The sequence below is a fragment of the Chlorocebus sabaeus genome, chromosome 9 (genome assembly GCF_047675955.1).
Source record: "Chlorocebus sabaeus isolate Y175 chromosome 9, mChlSab1.0.hap1, whole genome shotgun sequence".
Classification (NCBI taxonomy): Eukaryota; Metazoa; Chordata; class Mammalia; order Primates; family Cercopithecidae; genus Chlorocebus; species Chlorocebus sabaeus.
Window position 1 is genome coordinate 94124598 of NC_132912.1, and position 25843 is coordinate 94150440.

Here is a 25843-nt window from a genome sequence, read left to right on the forward strand (position 1 = left end):
AGAAATTCATTACATAAGGATTTTCAAATATTTTTGGAAATGGCCACAGTAAGAAATTGATTTTATACAGTGACAACACATATACACACACACATACACACACACGCACTTGAAAAACTAAGAGAAAAATTCTACAGAAAGTATATTCACTCTTACTATGTATGACTCACTTTAATATTTTCCATTTATTTCCTTCCAGACTAGTCTAGCCTGGTCTGTTAAAAACGTTTTTGGCTGCCTATTAAATTAATTTCACAACCCATGAAAGGAACATGTCCTTCAGTTTGAAAAACATTATATTACTTGAACTGTGGTTTTAAAATGACAATTTATAGCATTCTGATGAAATTCAAAGTATAACTAGAAAGTGAATTTAATCAGTTTCCAGGATCGTTCCTGTGGTATCTGTAATTTTGCTTATCCAACTCCTCAGTGAAATTGTAGTGCACTTATAGTGTCACTCTTTTCTGTTTCAATTCTGATGGTTATACGTGAAAACTTTGCATTTACATCAGTCTCCTTTCTACGTCGTCAAACAGACAGGTTCTTTGGAGCTTCTTCCAGTGTTATACCCAGGAGGTTGGGAACATTGGAGAACATCGTGCCACTTGGCTGTGGTTGGGGTGTATGCAGAGACAAAAGAGTCCATGCTGGAAACAGCATGCCAAGGAAGTGCCAAGGCTTAATCAGAGCCATCAACCTGGAATCAGCACCAGGGAAAGACAGGGTAGCCAGCTGTAAGCCAAGTAAGATGGAGACTGTGAAAGTCATGGCCAGAAGGAAAAGGCAGTGGAGTATAAGGCAGTTCTGAACCAAACAATAAAAAGCTATGAGGGCTCTTTATACTGTTCTATGGCTCTGGTTAGGCGCATGCTTCAGATGCTTGAAGAGGAAACACCAAAGCTGTTTCCCAGAGCATCGCACTAGAATAAACTTTCACACTCACCTATAATAATTAATCCCATGAGCTATTTTCCCTTAAGAATCTGATATCAAGTTAAAGTTGTATAGTTCTTCTCACCCATATTATATAGTGGCAAATGCCAGACATTACATTGTTTCATCTATAAATATGTCAGTATGTACACAAAAATGGTTTTTTAAAAACAAAACCCCAAATCCATTATCACACCTAAACATTTTTAACAATGATTTCTGAATACTATTCAATGTTCACTTAGTAGTATTCATATTTACCTATATATTTTTTGTTTGCTTTTACATTTTTGTTTACTCTAACAAGGTTTTAAATTATGAGGGCCATACATTTTCATTCATTTAATGCATTTTAATACATTTTAATTGGTTGATTTGTCTCATTTGTCTTTTTTCATTTGTAACTTCTTTTTTTTTTTTTTTTTTTTGAGTAGTTAAAAGGTAAAATCCAAAACTTCTTTAAATAATGGGATTTTTTCCAAGGAAATGCAAATTGTTTATTTTGTTTACCAAAATAAACTTGTTTACCGGATGAGAAAAATACCTCCTGGCCTGTGCAAATAGGGAGAAAAGCTTGCTTACGGTGATAGGAGATCCAGGGTGATGAAAACTAGGCCTACCTCACTGGGCTCCACTGTTCCTGAAATCTCCTTCATTGGACTCACTTTTTTATACTTCAGAAGAGCCTCTTTTTAAACACAGCTGCATTAAATTCCCTTGCTGCCCACCTTCTACAAGAGGATATCTGTTAATCTCTGTATGGATCTCCAGTTTTTTGCCAGCACAATGTCTATAAATGATGGCCCAAAGGATGACAAGCGTGGTGAGTCATTCAAGAGCCAGTTCTATTCAGCAGAGTTTTAATGTTGAGTGCATTTAGCTCTCTTCTAATTCACATAAAGTTGATAATGATGGATTTATTGCTTTTTATGTGATGGTACACACCAGGATAGGATGCCAGTTTTTCTATTTCCAGAAGGTGTTTCCCACATTCACTTGAATAAACTAACTTTCTAATATGGTTTGGCTGTGTCCCCACCCAAATCTCATCTTAAATCATTCCCCACTTGTCTTGGGAGGGACCCAGTGGGAGGTAATTGAATAATGGGGGCAGTTACCCTCATGCTGTTCTCATGATAATGAGTGAGTTCTCATGAGATCTGATGATTTTTATAAGGGGCTTCCCCCTTTTGTTCAGCACTTCTCTTTCCTGCTGCCATGTGAAGAAGGACGTGTTTGCCTCCCCTTCTGCCATGACCGTAAGTTTCTTGAGGCCTCCCCAACCATGCTGAACTATGAGTCAGTTAAACCTCTTTCCTTTATGAATTGTCCAGTCTCAAGAATTTCTTCATAGCACCATGAGAGTGAGAATGAATTAATACAATTTTCCATCACCATTCAACAGCCATTTCCTACCCTTCAAAGATTATACAGCATGTCATTAGAGATATATATATATATCCAAGTGTATATATATAAATATATACATATCCAGATATATATATCTAAATAAATATATCCAGATAGATAGATAGATAGATAGATAGATAGATAGATAGATAGATTTTTTTTTCTTTCAGAGTCTCACTCTGTTGCCCATCTAGAGTTCAACAGCACAATCTTGGTTCACTACAACCTCCGTCTCCCAGATTCAAGCAATTTTCTTGCCTCAGCCTCCCGAGTAGCTGGGATTTCAGTCACATGCCACCACACCTGGTTAATTTTTGTATTTTTAGTAGGGACAGGGTTTCACCACGTTAGTCAGACTGGTCTTGAACTTCCGACCTCAACTGATCCGCCCACCTCAGCCTCCCAAAGTGCTAGGATTACAGACGTGAGCCACTGTGCCTGGCCTGTCATTGTATTTCTAAGCTAACAAGTATTTGGAAACTATAAACTGTAGTTCTTGTTTTCTCTTTTTCCTTTGTCATGTTATTATTCCTTTATCTTCGCCTGGATTTCTGGGTGACATGAATATCTAGAACTATGTCCAAAAGTAAAAATGCCATGTGACAGCGACCCACAATGTTGTGACCATGTCAATTTTTAAACCATCTTTATTGAGGTATAATTCACATAATGTAAACTGTGCCCATTTTAAGGGTACAGTTCAATTATTTTTGACAAATGTATAATTTGTGAAACCTCCATCCTAGTAAAGACAAATATAGAACATTTCATCACCCAAAAAGTTCCCTTATGTCTCTTTGCAGGCATCCACCCACGCCTGGCTCCAGGCAACCACTAATCTGTTTTCTATCAATAGAGATTAATTGTGCCTGTTCTGGAGTTTGATATAAATGGAATCATATGGTATACACTCTTTTGTGCCTGGTTTCTTTAGCTCAGCATAAGCCTTTGACATTTATCCATCTTATTGTGTATGTTGATACTTGTTCCTTTTTATTGCTGAAAATCATTCAATAGCTGTACCATAATTTGTTTATTCATTCCCCCTTTTGATGAACATTTGGATTATTTTAGTTTTTGGCTATTTTAAGCAAAACTGCCAAAACAAATGTGTACAAGCCTGTGTGGACATATGCTTTCAGTTCTCTTGGGCAAATACCTAGAAGAGGAATTGATGGTAAGCATATGCATAACTTTGTAAGAAACTACCAAAGTGTTCCCCAAAAAGATTGTATCATTTTACATTAATTCTGGTTGCTCTAGATCCTCACCAACTTTTGCTGTTGTCAGTCTTTTCAACTGTAGTCATTCTAGTGGGTTTGTCAGTGAATGTCCCTCTTGTTTTAAATTGCATTTCCCTAATGATGAAAGATGAGCATGTGGTCATATGCTTATTGGCTTATCTGTATGTCTTCTTCTATAGTGTCCAAATCTGCTCTTTTTATTGGGTTGTTTGACTTCTTACTATTGAGCTATAAGAATTATTTTTATATTCCGGATATAATCATGTGTCAGATGATGTATTATAAATTTTTGTCTCCAGTCTGGAATCAACTTCCAACAGTATAATTCCATTTACCTACCAACCCTTGTTCTTCATGCTATCATTGCCATATCTTTTATTTCCATAAATGTTGTAAAAATCTCATTACAACGTTATTAATTTTGCTTTAGTAGTAGGTTCACTTTTCAGAAAATTATGAGAACAAATAATATTTTCTTGTAAATAAACCCTCTTATTTACCATTTCTGGAGCTTGTCTTTCCTCCCTTAAATATGACTTTCCTTCTGTATCATTTCCTGTTAGCCTAAATAATTTAGCTTGTCTCATGCTGCAGGTCTGTTAGTGATGAATTATTTAAGCTTTTACTTATCTGAAAATGTCTTTATTTTGCCCTAGTTATTGAAATATATTTTCACTGGATATAGAATTGTGGGTTAACAAGGTTTTTCTTTGTTTCTTCTTTGCTTTTGTTCCTCACTTTAAACATGCCATTCTTAAGGCTCTACTTATTTTTATTCAAATTAGTTCATTTCTGTGTTTCACATCAGAGAAGACTTTCAGTTCTAGAGTGAACTGAATGTGGAGTTCAACGTGGAGATTTTCCTAGGCAGAAAGACAACAACGTGAGGTATATCTCATGAGTTTCTCTTAGGGATCATGATTTGTGTTGCCTTTTTCCTGATGTTTGACAATAGCTGCTTCATATATAGACACACACACACATATATATATATATATATATATATATATATATATATATGTATATTTCCATTTATCTGCTGAAATTCCCTATCTACTTACTCACTAAGACCCTAGTTTCATTGATTTCTTTTGTTCTTGACTGTGGATCACATTTTCCTGTTTCTCTACATATCTAGTAATCTTTTATTATATACTGGGTATTGTTCATAATACATGGTAGAAACTCTGCATTCTGTTATCTTCTGAGAAATAATCTTGTTTTTGTTCTCACAGGCAGATCAGTTTCTGACTGACCACCTTGAACTTGTGTAGGTTTGGCTTCATACTTTGTTGGGGTGGATATGTGGAAAGCTCCTCAACTGTGCATCTTGTGAAAGATTGGTATTAGGCTTTTGTAGAGAAGATTGAGAAAGCAGGCTTTACTCTAAGGCATGGGGCATTACTCTTAGGGTGTGGCCCTTGTGGTCTCAAAGCTGGATTCTTGAGGTGGTAACAAGATGTTAATGATGTCCCTCCACTGTAGCTGCGAAGGATTTCCAGCATTCCTTACTTCTTCTCAACCTTTACTTTCTCTGTTCTTATACCCAGTTGTGTAGCAGTTGCTCTCTGGTAAGCCTTGTGCAGTCTTGCCCTGAATACATGATTGTAATCCTCAGCCAAAAAATTAGGGAGAAGTCCCTTCAAGACCTCTCCACTATTCTGTGCTGCTTCTCGACTCTAGTGCCCTACTTTGTAGACTCCAGGCACTTCAGATACCCCAAACTCTGATCTAGGTTTCCTCAACTCAAGAGGACTACTGTACTTTCGTTAAATCACAGCTCCCTGCACCGTGGCTGGGAAAATGTCCCTAGGCAGAAAGCTGCACCAGCGTGGGACTTAAACCTCACGAGTTTCTCTCAGGGATCGTGGTTTGCACCACCTGTTTTCCAATGTTTGACAATAGTTCCTTCATATATTTTGTCCAGTCTTATGATTGCTTACCACAGGAGGAACAATCCAATACCAGTTATTCCATCATAGCCAAAAGCAGAAGTTCACCAGGATTTGAAAGAAAAATAAAACAGGTCAGGCATAGTGGCTCATCCCTGCAATCCCAGCACTTTGGGAGGCCGAGGCAGGCAGATCGCTTGAGGCCAGAAGTTCAAGACCAGCCTGACCAACATGGCGAAACCCCATCTCTACTAAAAAAAAATAAAAATAAAAATAAAAAAAATTAGCTGGGCATAGTGGTGCATGCCTCTAGTCCCAGCTACTCAGGAGGCTGAAGCACAAGAATCGCTTGAACCCAGAAGGCATAGGTTGCAGTGAGCCAAGATCTCAACACTGCATTCCAGCCTGGGTGACAGAGTGAGACTCTATCTCAATAATGATAATAATGACATTTCCTGAATCTCTTCCATATTCTACCTCCAGTTTCCCAACCCTATAAAATTCATATTTATGGACCATAATAGGAATGTAAATGCATTAATTCAGTAAGGAGTTTAACATACTAAACTTTCCAAACTAAGCCAATTAGACCACTTGGCTATTTGCAAACACTCTACTGTTCTGAGATTGGTCATTCAGGCTGAACATTTAGTCAATAAGCCTTTCTCTACTACCCCTGCCCCATACAGTCTATTTGAACTGGGCTGTAGCTTCTTGGACCACTTATTGGGTCTGTTTTCAATTTTGATGAAAGGGGAGTCTAGATAGAAAAAGTGTTTGAATAGCCCACTACTTTTGTAGAGCGGGACAGTTAAAGTTCTATCAAAATGTCACGGAGAATCAGCAAAAGAATGACTCTATCTCATATTTGAATAGTGAATATCTTATTTGGGCCTCTCACTAATCCTCTGAAAAAGGCAATAAGCTGTTATTGCTCCCATTTTGCAAGTGACGAAACTCAGAATCAATTCAGTTAATTGAGTCATCCAACATCACACAGGTAGATGATGTCAGAACTCAGAAAGGCAAAGTCACTGTGAATAAATGTAACAGTTAATTCCCCGTACATGGACACCTCAGGCCAGCTCTGTGAATAGGCAGAATACATGGCCAAGTATGAGGTACAATTTGAGAGATGCCAAATCACTCATTCCCTCACTAATCACAGGCCTAAAATTTCAGCATTACTCATTCATTTTAGCCTGAGCCATCGATGACCTGTTAAAATGGAAATCTAATTACCTTCCACGTGTACAGCAATTCACAATTTTCCAAAAGTGTTCTATGTTTAATAATAATAATACCTAATATTCATGATGGGCACTTTTATGTGGCAGGCACTGTTTTAAGTGTTTTGCATATATTGACTATTTTTATCTACACCATAATTCTATGGGGGGGTACTATAATTATCTGCATTTCACATATGTGGAAACCAAAGCTTATAAAGATTAAATAACTTGCCTAAGGTCACACAATCAGAAAGTGGAGAAGGTAGGATTTGAGTCTGGATTCAGAGTTCTTGCTTTTAACCATTAAATTTTTTGTTTGCTGTGCCATTTGATCCAATTCAAAATCCTACAACATAAGGGCATCGTTAAACCACCCTTTACAGATGAACAAACGAAGACCCAGAAAATTTACATGACTTTCCCAATGTTCCCCCAGCTAATTATTGATTAATCCTGAAAATCATAACTCCTAGTTAACTCTTTCCAATATACTAAACCAAAAGAACTACTAGTTAAGTCATTATCAGCAAAAAGAGAGATTGGAGCAAAGACAGTTTCATTTTGATGAGAGATAATAAGATGTTCTGAGCAGCTAAAAGGCAGCTTGAGAATTTTCCAGCCTTTAGATGGTAATAGGAAATATTAATTTCATTTTACAAATATTTGCTGATTCCCTAACTATATTCCAGGCACCATTCTCAGTGCAGGAACACATCTATGACCAAAGAAACAAAAAATCCCTGCCTTTTTGGAATTTACATTCAAATGGAATGTAAAAAAAATTACTGGTGGTACAGAAGAATTATACTGAAAATAAAGAGGTACAATGTGAAACAGAATTGACAGCAAATCCAGCTGGAAATATTTTTTCAAATCTACTCCTTCAGTAACTCACTTATTTTACACATGCTTCTTCTAGGAAACAACCCACTGATATGTGAAACGTAGGCAATATTTTCAAAATACAATGCCAAATTTGTTGGTGATGATATAAATTTAAAACTCTTAAAGGGAGAGATGAGTTTTCCCAAATAAGATAGGACTAGTTGGAGCTGTAAAGGCACAAACTTTATGACATGTTTGAGTAAATAAGATCTTTGAGAAAGTTGCCCAGCCTGAAACAACAGAGAGTTGCAATGTATCAACAAAATCTTCTAATATTCTTCCCTTTTAAAGTCTACTTTTAGGTTATCAAAGGTTCTCACCACTAAAAAGTAGAAACCTGGCAGGTAGAACAGGTGGGATCATTGATGGGAAAGACGACTAATGAACTATCTTTAGTTCTATGCAAACTACCTTCACCATCATCATTTTAATAGAGGTCTGGCTTCTCCAGCTCTCTACTTGGATTTACTCTAACCAGTTGGTTGCAGTTGACCAGGGACAGATTCTTAGTTCACAACAGAAAAACCTCTGCTTTGATTCTTTAGCCTGAGTTACTAGAGAGCAGCAGTTATCACTCTGAGGGATCCAGCTCTTGCTTTTATCAGGAGTTCTTAATCATGCCTGGCAGGCAAGAACCTCCACAAAAAAAAGATTATTTTTCCCCCTCTCTCTTGCTGGCCCCACCCACACCAATTTTTGTAAGATCTCTCTAGGAACCACACTTAACTTTCCAAGGGATTGATGACTCCCTATACCACTTCGTTCTTAAGATTCAGGAAAGTGTTCCCCTCACCCAAGACAGCCTGAAATTGCAAAGGGTTTCACTCTTTTAGCCTAAGACACTGTTTTAAATTGAAATGCAAATCCAGTCCTGTCATTGACAAGTTTGGGTGAATGAAATTGTCCAATTATTTCCACTGGAAAGGTGTGTGTGGTAGAGGTAGGGAGAGGTGAGAAGAAGTGCACCGGGCAAGGAAGGGAGAAGCAGGAAAAGGAAAAAGTATTGCAAAAGGAGAAAGGAGTCTGGGAAGGGAAGCCAGGACCACTGATGGCAGATCTGTCAGCTCCTTGATTTCCCCAAGGGCTGGTCTTGTACTTGGCAACTAAACCATTGTCTTTCACTAAACACAGCCTTAGTAGTAGCCTCTTGCTGTTCAGCCATGTAAATCAGAAATGGGAACTGGAGGTCAAGAGGGAGGCCAGTATGGGGGTCGGTGGGATATGCTGCCAAGGTCTGTCTTGGAGAACAAAGGGCCAATTACCCCCCAGTTATTGGGACTGCTACTGGCACTCTACCTTCAGCCCTTTGTGGGGATTGCCTCTGCTGAAGGAAATTACCTTGACCAAGATCACACCTAGACCTGCTTCAGTTCTATTGATTTTTCTTGTCATAATGATCATTTATGTTTCCTTTTTTCTAGATACAGATGAATCAGGGTTTTGAAACCAGGCAATATCATATTCTTTTCAGTTTGCTTCCAGATGTCCTCCCAAAGATGATCAGCCAGGCTTTGTGGTAAAGCTATTTACTAGGTCAGGGTGACTTTAGGACTTCTGTGAGCATATCTGATAGTTTAACGTTCATGCTCATAATCAAAATTTGAATCATTGTATTTCTTCACACTCCACTTTATATTCACTCTCACTGACACTCTGTTGCTGATTTTCTTGTGAGCTCTGTGATTATCTTCACTGATTGACTTTTCACTGCCTCAAACAAGTTAATATCTCCTACAAACTTAGAAAGTTGACTGCAGATGTCCTTTGCCAGTGTGTTCCTGATCATAAGGAATAACTAGTTGTGCTCCAATCCCTTGAGATTCCATTATTTCGGACTCCATTACGTGCTCATATTCCTACCTTTTGTTTTTTGTCTTTAATTTATATGATTTTTTTTCCTTTGCAAATTAACCCCACAAGTTCCATGATGATGTGCGTTTGTAACTGATATAATGTGGTAGTAACCATAGGGCTACCCTGAGATATACACTGATTTAGAGATTTTATGGGTGTATAAGCCAGTCACTGTTTGATTAGTTCTTGGCCAATGGAACCTGGGAAGGCATGGGTAACAATATGCCTAAAGCAGAATCCAGGGCCTTTTTAAGTCCAGGCTAAGTTCAATCCAGTCTTTTGTCTCAGTCAGCTCTGCAGTGAGCTCTGAACTCCTTCATTGGCCCTAAACATGTTCCACTTTTTAGTTATGACCTGAACAAGTCCAGTGTCCTGGGTATGGCCTCTTTAGCTTTCCTTAGGTTGAATTAATTCCCTACAGATTCTAAACAGACTCAGAATGAGAACCATCCACAAAGGATCTGGTGAAATTAACACCTTTGGTATATGGACGAGTCATCTTAGGAAAACAAAATCAATAACAGACTTCCAGTGTAGACAGGAACTTCTACATTGTAAGATGTCAATGTGTAAAACATCATTGTTGCATTCAAGATGTGATGAATTTGTAAATCCAGAGTTACTTTATGAATGTATGTTGGACAAAATCTTGAGATTCTGTAACTTACTAGAGACTGTGAAGAATAATGTTGGCATAATTTATAACATCACAAGGGAAAAAAAGCACCTATTTTCTCATATTGATACATGAAGAACTGGAAAAGAAGGTATCTTATAAGGTATGAATTTAAAGTCTCTATTCTTCCTGGCTGTGAATCACATCTCTAAATATAGATTTGCATATGTGTAAATGCACACAATTGTAGCATCTTCCCTGTTGACTCAAAGGATTTTATTTCAAGTTTTTATTTCTAAGAAGTCACTGTTCTTTCCTATTCCTGTATGCCTGAGTCACCCCACCCCCACCCCCTTTGCTCCCTGTAATATCACAGGGACAGATTTACACAATTCAAGTACAGGGTACTTTTAGAAACAAGCTGCTACTGAAATTTAGCTCTCCTAATGAGAATCGAAAAACCATATCATATTTGAAGACAAAGCTCCTCATCTAGTGATTATTGATAAGGCAGCATGCTATTTACACATCATGAATTATGAGTGTTGAAAACTTAAGTGGGATCCAATAGTTTGCTGTTGAAATTTTCTAAACACACTATAAACCTATTCAGGTCATTGGTAACAACAGACTAGATAGACAGATTTAGTTTACATATTTGGATATTTTCTTGGTAATCTAACTATGCTTAAAATAGACTGCATGTTGTGAGCTGAGATCCGGCCACTGCACTCCAGCCTGGGCGACAGAGTGAGACTCCGTCTCAAAAATAAAAATAAAATAAAAATAAAATAAATAAATAAATAAAATAGACTGCATGTCTTCTATTTATATTTATGTGTTAATATCACTCCGTAGGACACCCAGTGCTCCAACACTCAGCCATGTGACTAAGTGTTGAGAAGTTGGCAATCCAACTACTGTACTGGGGACATGGCAAAGTATATGGTAGTATTGTAACAGTAAAGTTAGGCCGGCCAAAGGAAGCATTCAGTGTTGAATTTAAACAAGTCTATAGACAGGAAATTTTCAGAATTGTGAGTACCAAGGACATCCTGCTGGTCTATAAGATTAACTTCACCACTAAGCCTAAGTCATGAATACTCACAAGGACCAGGCATTAACATCTTTTTAGATGTTAGCACTAACATGTCACCACTCTAGGTAAATCCAGCCCCTACCCTACCCCTGTCCTAGGGAAATAATAAAAAATCTGGACTCATAAGTTTATATAGGTTAATGGCAGGATAAAGAGCAGAACTTAGTTCTGGGATTCTTACTTTTGGCTAAAGCACGAGTGTCATGAGGATTTCTTCCTTGTTCCTTCCCAGAAAGTAAAGTTACCAAAAAAAAAAAAAAAAAAGCTAAAGAACTATGAATTAATCTGTGACTGTGCATTATTAATAAAATTACAGTGGGATTTATGATTCACATTTTATTCTACTTCTTGCCATTTAGAAGCTTTCAACGATCATTTCTGGTATTTTCTAGTGTCTTATATGCTAAATGATGATAGTTATTATTTTCTTTCTTTCCTTCCATCCTTCTGTTACTAGTACTTATGTGATTTTTATATGATTTCTAATTACCAATTCTATTTAGGAAAAGATTCCCACAGAAAACTTTGTTCCAATATGAACGTTATTGTTACACTCAGCTGTGTGTTCTTCTGTCATGTTCTGAATATAGCTGAAGAGACTGAGTGTCTATCAGCATCTGGTCTGTGCAGACTGCCAAACTATAGTGTTATTACAAGGGTCTGGAGATCAGAGTAAATGAAAACATTTTCCCTTTCAGTTTCATTTATTACCCAAATTATTCAAAAAGAAGGAAGGAGGTCCACATTCTTCACATTTAAGAGTACAAAATAGATGATTTATAAAATTAACTAGTTCCTTGATATGGTCTTTATCAAAAGTTAATTCTTTTCAGCCTCTAGAGTGTTATGTTACCATCTTTCAAACTAGGAAACATTTGTGTGTTGTGTTTGTTTTAAGTTTACTCATGTCAAAAAAAGAAAGTTCTGTTGAGTCCTGGCAATTGTCCACAAACAGGGAAAGATATAGTTTCTCCTTGTGTCCCTTACCATTCACATAGTTACCATCAAAATTGTCCTCTTTGTTCAGAATCTAGAAGGCTATGTCCTGGATAACTATCTGAATTTTTATGCCTTTTACTTGGTATAAATTTACAGTCCTTGGGAGATGTCTTTTGATCTTTTTGCTTGATTATCTTTCCATGAGAAGTGGAGTATATTCCAGAATTTTTTGAAATCCTCTATATTTCTTTCCCTTCCAGAAACACTTCTTTCAGATTCGGTCCCTTGCAACTATCAACTTCACATGCCAAATATAAGTGCTTCCAGCCATCTCACAGTATCAGAAACTGCAGCTCTATGTGGGGAGAAGGGAGAATGTACATGAGTCTGGTACCCTGAAAGTAGTTCTTGTACAACAGGGGTGATGTCTCCCTCTCTCTCTATCCCCCCAGTCACCCACCCATCCCCACATCCCCATTCCCCCCCAACACTCTTGTCCCAGGGTCAAATGCTCCTGTCTATGAAGTAAGGGGAGTAGCCCCACACTTCTGCCTCTTAGCTTCATTCCAAATAACATTAGTTGACAAACTGATAGTGTTAGTAACTTATAAGAGTCACTTTTTGAATTTTCTTGGTGGTGAATAACCCAGAAATCCCTATTAAGCATTTTCAGCAGGGGACTAACTTGACCAGATTCATATTTTCAAAAGACTACTTAGACAGCAGTGTAGGAAATGAGTTTGAAGTGGATTAAGAATGAAAGCAGGAAGCCAAATTAGGAGGATGTGTACAAATCCAGGAGAGCAATAGTAAGAGTTGGACTGGGAAGCAGCAGTAGAGATGGTGAGGAGGTGACAGATTTATGAGACGTTTGTGAGGTAGAATAGACCTGGAAAACTCTTCCTGTGGTAAGTAGGCCAGTTCAAGGTAAACACCTGTGACTGTGCTAAATGGGGAAATTGGATGATTCTCTGTGACTTCTATGAGTAATATGAATTTTAAACTGTTTAATTTATTGCAAAAAGGATGCCACTGTAGTAGACAAATCAACATTCCTTCCTAAATGTGTTTACAAGTATTTTTTCTGTTTGTTATCAATCCTTGAATATCATGTTTATTTAATTATGTCACAGCCAGGTAAATTTTTAGGCAATTTCTTCATTTTATGCAAACGAAGAGTGAATAGTATTAGCTTGCTTTAAATGGATATTCAAAACTGGAGAAATTACAGGATCTGGTGGTGCTGTCATCTGGATTGCCACCTAGTGACCAATATTTTGCACAGCAGACAAGGTACCCTGAGGATGTCACAATCAAGAGTCATTTTGCTACTAGAAATTCATGTGTGTCAGTGTCTTCACAGACTACTACATAAGCTGAATGCTTGCCAACTGTAATCCAATTCACTTACTCTGTGATTTTAGGCAAGTAACTTCATCTCAGTGGGCCTCAGTTTCCAAATCCATAAAGTGAGCACTAGTTCATTTCTAAGGTGGTTAAAAATCCTCAATAGTTCAAAGGCTTATCTTCATTGCAGACAATCAGAAACAATTATCCAGGATAAGACACATGTCTTTTTGCTTTACTTTGTCACCGAAATCAAATATTGTATAGCCAGCTTAAGCTTCTTGAACGACCTCAGATTTTGAGAGCTCACATTCAGCACAACAGTTTAATCTCATTTCAAGTTCCCCAATATATAGACAATTTGAAGTAATTGTCTATACTGTTAACCTCAGTGATTTTTTTCTAAGAGCCAAATTAAATAATAAAATAATATTACGTCACTATTTAAGATACTCCTATTGTCTTTATAGGCCACAGCAGTCATCTCCAAGACTTAGATTATTTATCTGATTATTTATCCTTGTCAGAAAAAAGATGAACATGCAACTCCTGTGTTTTTTCTGTTGATAAATAACGTGCATGGATAACTAGAATGAAATAGTAATACATAATAAAACATAAAAACAGAAATATTTAAAGAATGAGCTAATCATGAAATAACAGAATGTTATCTTATTAAGTGATTTTGGAAAAAGAAGCATTTGGCTCATAAAATAATATCTTGATCTTTTAAAAGAGATTTTAAAATAAGAAAAAAGTATTTTGAACTTACCCACATAATTACCATGTTAGGTGCTCTTTGTCCTTTGTGTACATCTAGACTTCCATCTGGTTTTATTTTCCCTCAACCTTGAAAGAATTCTTTTAAGATTTCTTATAGCACTAGTCTACTGATGGTAATTTTTTTCAGTTTTTTTTTTTATGCCTGCAAAAAGTCTTTATTTTGCTTTCATTTTAAAAATCTTTTTGCTGAGTATAGAATTCTAAGTTGACAGAGTTTTCTTCTTTTAGTACTTCAAAGATGTTATTCCACTGCCTTTTTTTCACTTGCATTATTTCCAACAAGAAATCTGCTGTCATTCTTGCTTTTGTTCTTCTTTATTTAATGGGTGTTTTTACTCTTGCTCTTTGTTTTAAGACTTTTCTCTTTATCACTTGTTTTAATTGACTGGATTAGAATGTCCTTTGGTGTAGTATTTTTCATCTTTCATTTGCTTATGGTTCATTGAGATTCTTGGATCTCTAGGTATTTAGTTTTCATCAAATTTGGAAAACTTTCAGCCATTATTTCTTCAAAAATGTTTACCCTCAGCCTTTCTTCTTCTTTAAAACTCTAATCATGTATATGGTAAGTCAATTTAAGCTATTCCAAAACTCTCTGATACTCTTTAATGTGTTTGTTTGTTTGTTTGTTTGTTTGAGACAGAGTCTCACTCTGTCACTAGGCTGGAGTGCAGTGGCGTGATCTTGGCTCACTGCAACCTCTGACTCCCTGGTTCAAGCGATTCTTCTGCCTCAGCCTCCCAAGTAGCTGGTATTACAGGCATACGCCACCATGCTCAGCTAATTTTTGTATTTTTAGTAGAGACGAGGTTTCACCATGTTGGCCAGAATGGTCTCGATCTTCTAACCTCGTGATCCACTCACCTTGGCCTCCCAAAGTGCTGGGATTACAGGCACGAGCCACCATGCCCAGCTGATACTCTTTAATGTTTTAATAGTATGGTTTTCATTCTAAAATTTCAAGTTCACTATTTTTTTCTTCTGAAGCATCTAATCTGCTATTAATCCCATCCAGTGTACTTGTCATGTTAGACATTGTATTTTTCATCTTTAGAAGTTCACTGTGCATCATTTTCATATCATCTATGTGTCTCTTAAAACTGCTCATATTACTGTCTGCTTACTTGAACAGATGGAATGTATTAATCATGTATACTTTAACATCCTTCTCTCTTAATCTAATCATATGTGTTACTTCTGAGTCTGTTTCTAATTAATTGATTTTCCTCCTCATTATAGATTGTCTTTTCTGCTTCTTTGCATGTATGGAATTTTTTTTATTGGATGCCAAGTATGGTGAATTTTATATTTTGGCATGCTAGATTGTTTTGTGTTCTTTTCTAAACTTCTTTCTGGGATGCTGTCGAGTTTCTTAGAAACAGTTTAATCCTTTTGTGCCTTGCTTTTAAGCTCTATTAGGTAGAACTAGAGCTTTAGTCTCAGTAATTAATCTCAACCAGAGGCAACATTTTGCAGTGTATGGAGACACTTTCAGTTGTTACAACTGGGAGGTAAGGGGAGTGCTACTGGCATCTAGTGGGTGGAGGTTAAAGATACTGCTACACATCCAATAATGCACAGGACAGCACCCTACAACAAATAATCATTGACCCAAAATGTCAATAGTGCCAAGAATGAGAAACCATGGTCTAGGGCTATTTTGGTTCCACTACTGAGACAATACCCTTCTGAGTGCTCTACCTGATGCTCTGTGTATTCAGAGATTTCTCTATCCCAGTGTGGGGGAAAGAAAACTATTTCAAGCCCCATGGTAGGTTCAAGAATTGTTTTCTCTTCTTTCTGGTGGCCTCTTTCCTCACACACATGTCCTGATCAATCTCAGTCAAAGAATGGAAGGACTCCTGTACAGATTTTCAGAGGTCTGATTCTGTAAAGCTCTTCTTCAGGACTTTGCCCTGTGAACTCTAGCCACACTGGTCTTTCTGGAATCTCAACTATGTCTCCTGAATGCAGGGTGTCTGCAGGCTCTATTTGGGATGTTCTTTCTGTTCAGTGGCCCAAAAACTGTCTCTAAGCAGTAAGTTGGGATATTTATAGGGCTCGCCTTATTTGTTTCTCTTCTTCTAGGAATGACTGTCCTGCACTGCCTGTTGTTCAGTGTTTGAAAGTCACTGATTTATATATTTTGCCTGTTTTTTGGTCATTTCACTCAGGAGAGTAAGTCCAATCCCTGTCCCTCCATCATGGCCAGGGGTAGAAGTGCTTGAATAGTTTTAGAGTTTTAGTTTTTAATATGCTTTTAATCAGTAAGTTGTCATATTATTATTAGCTAATGTCTTAAGACACAATTGCAGGGTTCATCCTTTAAAATATTTCAAATACTCTTGTTAATTTAGATGATTTTCCCTAGCTTTGTGTCACCTCTAATTAGACTATAGTCTCTATCTTGTTAGATGGCTGACAAATAGCTTATATAGGAGCACGTATGTCAGCTCTGTCATTTTCTTGTTCTTGGTATTTGTGTTATTTTACTATCTTCAATCTGTGTTTTGTTTGCAGAAATCTATTTTAATTATAGGAAAATTCACTTGCACACAGAAGTAGAGATCACATAATCAACCTGATGTACCCTTTACTCATTCTCAACAATTATCAGTTCAGTCAGTTTTGTCTTATCTATACTCCCACCCACTTCTCACAGTGCCCTCTCTCACCTTGTTTTATCCTGAAGTGAATCCCAGGTATTATATTATTTCATCTATAATTCTTTCAGCATGTGTATCCATAAAACAAACTACTGCTTCATTATCCCACCCAAAAACATAACAATAACTTCTTAATACCGTGAATATGCGATCAGTCCTCAAACTTTCTTGATTAATTCAAACTTTGCGGTTTTTGTGTTTATTTGAATCATTGATATGGTACCTTTCAAAACTCACGTTAAAATTTAATTGCCACTGTGATAGTGTTAAGAGATGAGACTTTTAAAAGGTAAATTGCCATGAAGGCTCCACTCTCATGGATTAATGAGATTAATGCCTTTACTGCAGAAATGTGCTGCTTATCATGGGAGTGGCTCCTGATAAAAGAATGGAGTTAAGCTCACTTACCATCTCTGTCTTGCATGCTCATTTGCCTTTCCACCTTCGGCCATGAGATGACTGTTGCCAGATGCTAGTGCCATGCTCTTGGACTTCCCAGCCTTCAGAACCATAAGTCAAATAAACTTCTGTTCTTTATAAATTACTCAGTCTGTGATACTCTATTATAGCAGCAGAAAATGGACTAAGACAATCAGCATCCCAAGGCTGGTTCAACATACGCAAATCAGTAAACGTAATCCAGCATATAAACAGAACCAAAGACAAAAACCACAGGATTATCTCAATAGATGCAGAAAGGGCCTTTGACAAAATTCAACAGCCCTTCATGCTAAAAACGCTCAATAAATTCGGTATTGATGGAATGTACCTCAAAATAATAAGAGCTATATATGACAAACCCACAGCCAATATCATACTGAATGGGCAAAAACTGGAAGCATTCCCTTTGAAAACTGGCACAAGACAGGGATGCCCTCTCTCACCACTCCTATTCAACATAGTGTTGGAAGTTCTGGCTAGAGCAATCAGGCAAGAGAAAGAAATAAAGGGTATTCAGTTAGGAAAAGAAGAAGTCAAATTGTCCCTCTTTGCAGATGACATGATTGTATATTTAGAAAACTCCATCATGTCAGCCCAAAATCTCCTTAAGCTGATAAGCAACTTCAGCAAAGTCTCAGGATACAAAATCAATGTGCAAAAATCACAAGCATTCTTATACACCAGTAACAGACAGACAGAGAGCCAAATCATGAATGAACTCCCATTCACAATAGCTTCAAAGAGAATAAAATACCTAGGAATCCAACTTACAAGGGATATAAAGGACCTCTTCAAGGAGAACTACAAACCACTGCGCAGTGAAATAAAGGAGGACACAAACAAATGGAAGAACATACGATGCTCATGGATAGGAAGAATCAATATCGTGAAAATGGCCATACTGCCCAAGGTAATTTATAGATTCAATGCCATCCCCATCAAGCTACCAATGAGTTTCTTCATAGAATTGGAAAAAACTGCTTTAAAGTTCATATGGAACCAAAAAAGACCCCGCATTGCAAAGACAATCCTAAGCCAAAAGAACAAAGCTGGAGGCATCACGCTACCTGACTTCAAACTATACTACAAGGCTACAGTAACCAAAACAGCATGGTACTGGTACTAAAACAGAGATATAGACCAATGGAACAGAACAGAGTCCTCAGAAATAATACCACACATCTACAGCCATCTGATCTTTGACAAACCTGAGAAAAACAAGAAATGGGGAAAGGATTCCCTATTTAATAAATGGTGCTGGGAAAATTGGCTAGCCATAAGTAGAAAGCTGAAACTGGATCCTTTCCTTACTCCTTATACGAAAATTAATTCAGGATGGATTAGAGACTTAAATGTTAGACCTAATACCATAAAAACCTTAGAAGAAAACCTAGGTAATACCATTCAGGACATAGGCATGGGCAAGGACTTCATGTCTAAAACACCAAAAGCAATGGCAACAAAAGCCAAAATTGACAAATGGGATCTAATTAAACTAAACAGCTTTTGCACAGCAAAAGAAACTACTATCATAGTGAACAGGCAACCTACAGAATGGGAGAAAATGTTTGCAATCTACTCATCTGACAAAGGGCTAATATCCAGAACCTATAAAGAACTCAAACAAATTTACAAGAAAAAAACAACCCCATTGAAAAGTGGGCAAAGGATATGAACGGACACTTCTCAAAAGAAGACATTCATACAGCCAACAGACACATGAAAAAATGCTCATCATCACTCGCAATCAGAGAAATGCAAATCATAACCACAATGAGATACCATCTCATACCAGTTAGAATGGCAATGATTAAAAAATCAGGAAACAACAGGTGCTGGAGAGGATGTGGAGAAATAGGAACACTTTTACACTGTTGGTGGGACTGTAAACTAGTTCAACCATTGTGGAAAACAGTGTGGCGATTCCTCAAGAATCTAGAACTAGAAATACCATTTGACCCAGCCATCCCATTACTGGGGATGTACCCAAAGGATTATAAGTCATGCTGCTATAAAGATACATGCACTCGTATGTTTATTGTGGCACTATTCACAAAAGCAAAGATGTGGAACCAACCCAAATGTCCATCAGTGACAGACTGGATTAAGAAAATGTGGCACATATACACCATGGAATACTATGCAGCTATAGAAAGGATGAGTTTGTGTCCTTTGTAGGGACATGGATGCAGCTGGAAACCATCATTCTCAGCAAACTGTCACAAGAACAGAAAACCAAATACCACATGTTCTCAATCATAGGTGGGAATTGAACAATGAGATCACTTGGACACAGGAAGGGGAACATCACACACCAGGTCCTATTGTGGGGAGGGGACGGGGGAGGGACAGCATTAGGAGATATACCTAATATAAATGATGAGTTGATGGGTGCAGCACACCAACATGGCACATGTATACATATGTGACAAATCTGCACGTTGTGCACATGTACCCTAGAACTTAAAGTATAATAATAATAAAAAAAAGACAATCAGCATCCAAATAATGTCCATATATTGTGGTTGGTCATATGTTTCTTAAGTATATTTTAATTTATAGGCTCCTCTAGCTCTCTCTTTCTCTGCAATTTATATGTTAAGGAAACAACTGTTTATCCTATTGAGTTTTTCACCACTTGCATTTTGCTCAGGGATTAGGCGTCATTTAACAGATTCCTCTGTCACCTATATTTCCCATAAATAGGTAATCATATGTAGACATTTGATCAAATTCAAGTTCTTTTTTTTTTTAATCAAACTACTTCATGGGTGGTGTGCAACTCTACCAGGATGCACATTTGGTGATACTGGTACCCTTGGATAATCATTGCATAAATTCAATGATTCATTATGATGTTTAATTCTGTAATTCGTGTTTAATTCTATCATTTTTTCTTCATTTCTTAACTAGAATACATGTAAAAAGACAACCTTCTCTTCATGGTTATATTATAATTCTATCATGCCTTCTTCACTTAGTAGACTAAATATTCTATAAACATACTTCTTAATTGCAAGCATTTTTTCACAATGAATAGGAATTGTATAAGAAAAGGGGGATAACTGCTTATTTTTCCCTTTCATTTACCAGTTTTCAAAATAGTGATTTTCCCCTATCATTCTCCAAATGTAACCAAAGATTTTTTGTATCACTATGAACTCATGGATTTAAACATATTTCATGTATTTCAATCCATTGCACTTACGATTCTTGTTAATGTTTGATTTGTCCCATCTTTGGTCAGTGGAGCTTATTCAAGATGACTCCTCTATCCTTTTGACATGGCCCCAGTAGCCTTTGATAGTTTCCCTTCTATCTGGTTTGACAAAATATCTCAGGTTTATCTGTTTATACTGGATAATATAAAATCCTCCCCATAGAGATGGTACCTTTTTTCATTTCCCCCTGCAATGTATGAGTGCTGGTTTCCCCCACAACCTTACCAACAGAGTACTGAGTCAAACTGCTGAATTTTTGCCAATCTGATAAGTGGGAAGTGGTATCTTTGTGTGGTTTTAATTTGCATTTATTGCCGTGAGCCAGACTGCATATCTTTTCATATGGTTAAAAGCCATTTGCTGTGAGCTATTTGTATCTCAGCCCATTTTGGAAAAAAAAAAAAAAAAAAATTTTAGTAATCTGTAATTTCTTTGCAACATTATATTAAGCCATGTACCCATTTTTTAAAGTTAGTTTAGAAAAATATAATCAGTAAGTCCATTTAACCAGGCAATATAAATTGTAATATGTGCTATATGCTGAAAGCAAACAAAGACCGAAGGAACTAATGAGAGGTTCTCTGGATTACAGAGCTCCAACTCTCACTCTTCACTCATGATACTTCTTGGTCTATATGTGACATATTGGACAGATAGACTAAATGAAAGGGCCATGACCAATCCATACATTTCAGTTTAGGAACATTTCTTTTATTTCTGTTTTTTTAGATGAAACAGATAACACAAGATACCCCAATAAAATTGATTTTGTTCAAATGAATGTAATTGCATTTAGTTTTTCTTTCCACACCCCAGTAGTTCACCTTGCACATCCTCAGTGAGGGCTGGACAGAACCACTTTGGAGACCACCAACCACAGGATGAAACCCAAACTTTCTAGCTTGGGATAACAGAATGTCCATCAGAATGCAAACCCTGTCCACATTTTGACTTGGACTCACACCACTTGTTTCCTGGCTTTTGCTCCATCTAAGTCTTTGCAGTTTCCTAAACATGCCCTTCTATTTCAGACACATTGCATTCTTCTCCCACTGACCAGCGAGTTCCTACAGTGGACTGCCCCATAAGCTGCACAAGCACACTGGGCAGCTCTGCTCCTACTCCATCATGAGCAGCATCTGTGGGGAACAATCCTGACCCTTTCAGGCTGATTTAGGCCCTGTCTTTCTCGAGGCTCACTTTGAATGTTGTGGCAAAACCACTGACAGCTTTTTTGAGAGTCTAGGGAGCAAGTACAAGTCGCCCTCTTCCCTTGACTAAAGAATCATTCTCCAGCTCTCCATCATCGAGAAGGTAGCTTCAGAAGGAGGCCTAAGAAAAGGTGACTGAGAACAGGGTCCAGCCTGTGCCCAGCTCCCCACTGCCCCCCACCCCCGACCCCCCACCAACTATTACTAGTGGTCTATCCTAGAGAAGTGGCTGAAGGGTCAGAGCCTGAGTATACTTCCTTGATGGCAGAAGAGAAACAGAAGTCCTCACTCGAGACAATGGGAGAAACTGAGCCGGAGGAAAGAGCTAAGCCAAAAACTGGGCTGGAGAGGTGAGGTCTTGTATTAGGCTGTTCTTGCATTGCTGAAGAAAAACCTGAGACTGGGCAATTAAAAAACAAAAAGAGGTTTAATTGGCTCACGGTTCTGCAGGCTTTACAGGAAGTATGGTGCTGGCATTTGCTCGACTTCTGGTGAAGCCTCAGAGAGCTTTTTATCATGGCAGAAGGCAAAGCACAAGCAGGAAATTCACATGGTGAAAGCAGGGGCAAGTGAGAGGAGGGGGAGAGGTACCACAACCTTTAAATGACCAGATCCCACGAGAAATCACACACTATCATGAAGACAGCACCAAACCATGAGGGATCCACAACCCGTGATCCAAACATCTCCTACCAGGTCCCACTTTCAGCCCTGGGGATTACAGCTCAACATGAGATTGTGGCAGGGAGAAATATCCAAACTACATAAGGTCTAAAATTAATGGAGAAGTCAAGTAGAATCCAATTTACAGTAGCTCCAGGAAGCAGAATTTCCATGGGATTCCACAGGGGAACTCTGTCAGCACTAGCCCCTCTTGGGGACAGCAAGGAAGGAAGAGGAAGTCACAAGGTCACACCTGTCTACAAGGCAGTGTTTCCACATTCCACCATAGCTTTGGCATTTTATCTCTCACTTCCTCTGGACCTATATGTAGGTAACTGGCCCTATCTCCACTCTGTGTGCAAAAAATTCCTCCTGGCAGGGCCTCCCTACCATTCTCCAGCTTCAGGCCTGCAAAAGCCCCAAGATCTAACTCCTAACAGAGAGCTGAGAGGCCTCAGTCCATTTGTCAATCTAAGCATGACCAGTGACTACTAAATAAAACTGACACTTAGGCTGGGCACAATGACTCACACCTGTAATCCCAGTGCTTTAATAAGGCTCAGGCAGGAGAAGACCCTGAGCCTAGGAGTTCAAGACCAGCCTGGGCAACACAGGAAGACCCCATCTCAACCAAAAAACAAACAAACAACTGACACTTAGATTCTCATTTACGTTTTTGTATTTATCATTTTATGGATTAGAACCAAAGAGAAGAAGGAATGAGCTATTATCTCCCCAGACCTCAGTTTTATTTGGACAAAACTCATGAATCAAATGTACTCCACTTGAAGAAAGACTGAAAAGAAAGTGAATGGTTAACCTAAAACTACAGTTAGCCTTCATAAATTCTGTAGAGTTTATGAAAAATGTAGATTCCAGGGTTCCTCCCTTGAGATTTTGATTCTGAAAAGTTTGGAATGATACCTTGGAATCTGAATATTTACATTCCCCAGTACATTTAGATGCAGGTAGTTTTCAGTGGCCTAGACAATAAAAAGGGAAAATTTAAAGTTGCAAAAGTTGCTGGGGTCACCTAAACACTGTCCAGAAGATAGTTGATCTCTGTGCAGGTTGCATCCCTGCCGTGAAGTATGTAGCTGCTATCCTTGTTCTGGTTCTGGGCTTATCTACAACCTTCTGGCCATAATTTGACATTCCTTGTGGCTTGTCTGCAGGGAGATAATTGACAGATCTGCTGACATGAGCACTCTGCTCTGTTGACAGCTCTTTCTCATTACAAAATCAATACATTGGCATTGCGCTTACATTTTTATTTCTGTGGCTTTGGTTACTACAGGTCTCTCCTGAAAAGCAGTTTCTCATGGTGCAAATGAAAGAGGAGCTGATCAGTCTCACATACAGAAGAATGTTCAGAACAGTAACTTCCTGCTCTGATCCCAACAGCGTCCACCCTCCCTAGAGCTCCACCCCTGCCTGGCCTTTCTCTGTAACTTCCAGGGCCACCCACACCATCTCCCCTCTCCCAGTGCCCTGGGGAGTCGCTCTCATTTATCAAATGCTCCTTGTTCCCTACCACCTCTCAGCCTATTAAACCACTCTGCTCCCAGTCGCTGATCTTATCTCTTCCCCTCCTTGGCTTGCAGTTGTTGTCAATCATGCCACTCCATCTGCTTTTCTTTTCTTCCCCTACCACCCCCCACCAGCCCCCTGTGATAGAGCTACAGAGAGTTTACAGCTCTTTTGGTGGAGGAAGGTCTGGCATGACAAAAGGACCCCTTTCTGTTATCTTCACTTAGTGTATGCCTGACCCCAGAGGGCAGCTGGGTGTGTGCCATGCTCCTGGGAAAGGAAATGAGGGAGAGAGAAAAACTCATCATGCCAACAGGGTTAAAGCCAGACACATTGCTGTGTCCAATTCACCACAAATGAATGTCACTCTGTACTGTGTATTGGCAGCCAGCTGGTTTCTTGGACGAAACCTCTGTGAATTGCCTGAACCACATGCCTCAGCATTCATACTGCATCACATTCAAGTTAAAGAAAAGGCACACTAGATTAGACCCATCTTTCCTCCTAGGCAGACCTAGGCTCTTAACAGCAGTAGTGCCTGTCAGGTTGCCCTTCAAGTTATTCACCTCAATAGATTAGAGAAAGCCCCACACAGCTTCTTTTCTTTTGTAACCTATTATTTAATCCTCTCCTTTATTCCCACTATCAAATTTGTCATCATGTTCTGCCAATTTCTCTTGTCACCGTCATTATTCTAACCCTCTTTATCTCATATCCCAGCTATGGAGAGGCCGTGATTTTTGTGTTGGGTCTCCCCGCTCCCTACTAAAGTGATCTTCATGAAACACTTTCATCATGTCACTGGTTGGCTCCGAGTCCTACTAGGGCAGTCAGATCCAGGCTCCCCTTCCCAGATCTCAATGGATCTCAATAACCAGCTCCACCTGAACTGATCTCATCCCAGACTCTTATCTGCATTCAGGCCCTTCTTGGTACGGTGCGCCAAGACTTCACCCCCACAGCCTCCTGCAGTAGCCTCACCTATGCTCTCTTCTGAATTCTGCCTTGTTTTAAAATGCCAGCTTCAAACCTTGCAATGCTTCAAGTGGGCAGCTGGGATAGAGAGAGCACTGGGCATGGTGTCACAGGCAAAACCAGCTATTGGTTAGAAAAGAAAGGCAGCATACACACAAAATACCAGAAAAACTCAGTCCACACTCTGAGCAGGCCCTACTGTGCCCTACTTGTTCACCAGGTCAAAGCCCTACACCTAACTTCCCTGCCCACTGCACCTCCAAGGCCCCAAACTGCGCAGAGCAGGGCAGCCCCCAATTCTTGACATCCTCCCAGATGGAGACTTGGGAATTCTGGAGATACTTTTGGTTGTCAGAACTGGGGTAGGGTTGTGGGGAGAGGCTGGTATCTAGTGGGCAGAGACCCATGATGCTGCTAAAGCAACCTGCAATCATAGGACACACCTCTCCCAACAACAGATTATCTTGCCCAAAATGTTAATAATGTCATGGTTGAGAACCTTGGCCAAGAAAGAGACAAAGCAGAAAGTTAGCCTAAAACAGACACTCATTCAAACTAGCACAAGGTGAAAATTTGAAGATAATTCAGGGAATTTTCCAGAAGCCAAGTTTGGAGATGCAGTCTCACAGGACCTGGACAGCGCTTTGGAAGCCATTTTCACCATCTCATGCCCTTTTCTGGTCTCTGCTTCCCTGCTTCATCCTCCTTCTACTCTCTGCTTCTCTAGCGTGTGGCCCAGATGGTCAGTCACAACCCTGACTCCACAGCAGTTTTGAGGTCAAGCCTGTAGATAGGAGTTACTTATCATCTTTGAGTTTATTTAATTTTTCAATGGGAGAACTAGATTGTCCAGTCTTGGTCAACAAAATGGTCTGGCTTTGAGTCATATTGTAATCATC

General features: G+C 38.6%; 1 long non-coding RNA gene across 12 annotated transcripts in view; it reads right to left on the reverse strand.

Moving 5' to 3' along the window:
• LOC103216248 (uncharacterized) overlaps positions 1-25843 on the reverse strand; it is a 151319-nt gene that overhangs the window by 97421 nt on the left and 28055 nt on the right. The window lies entirely within an intron of this gene.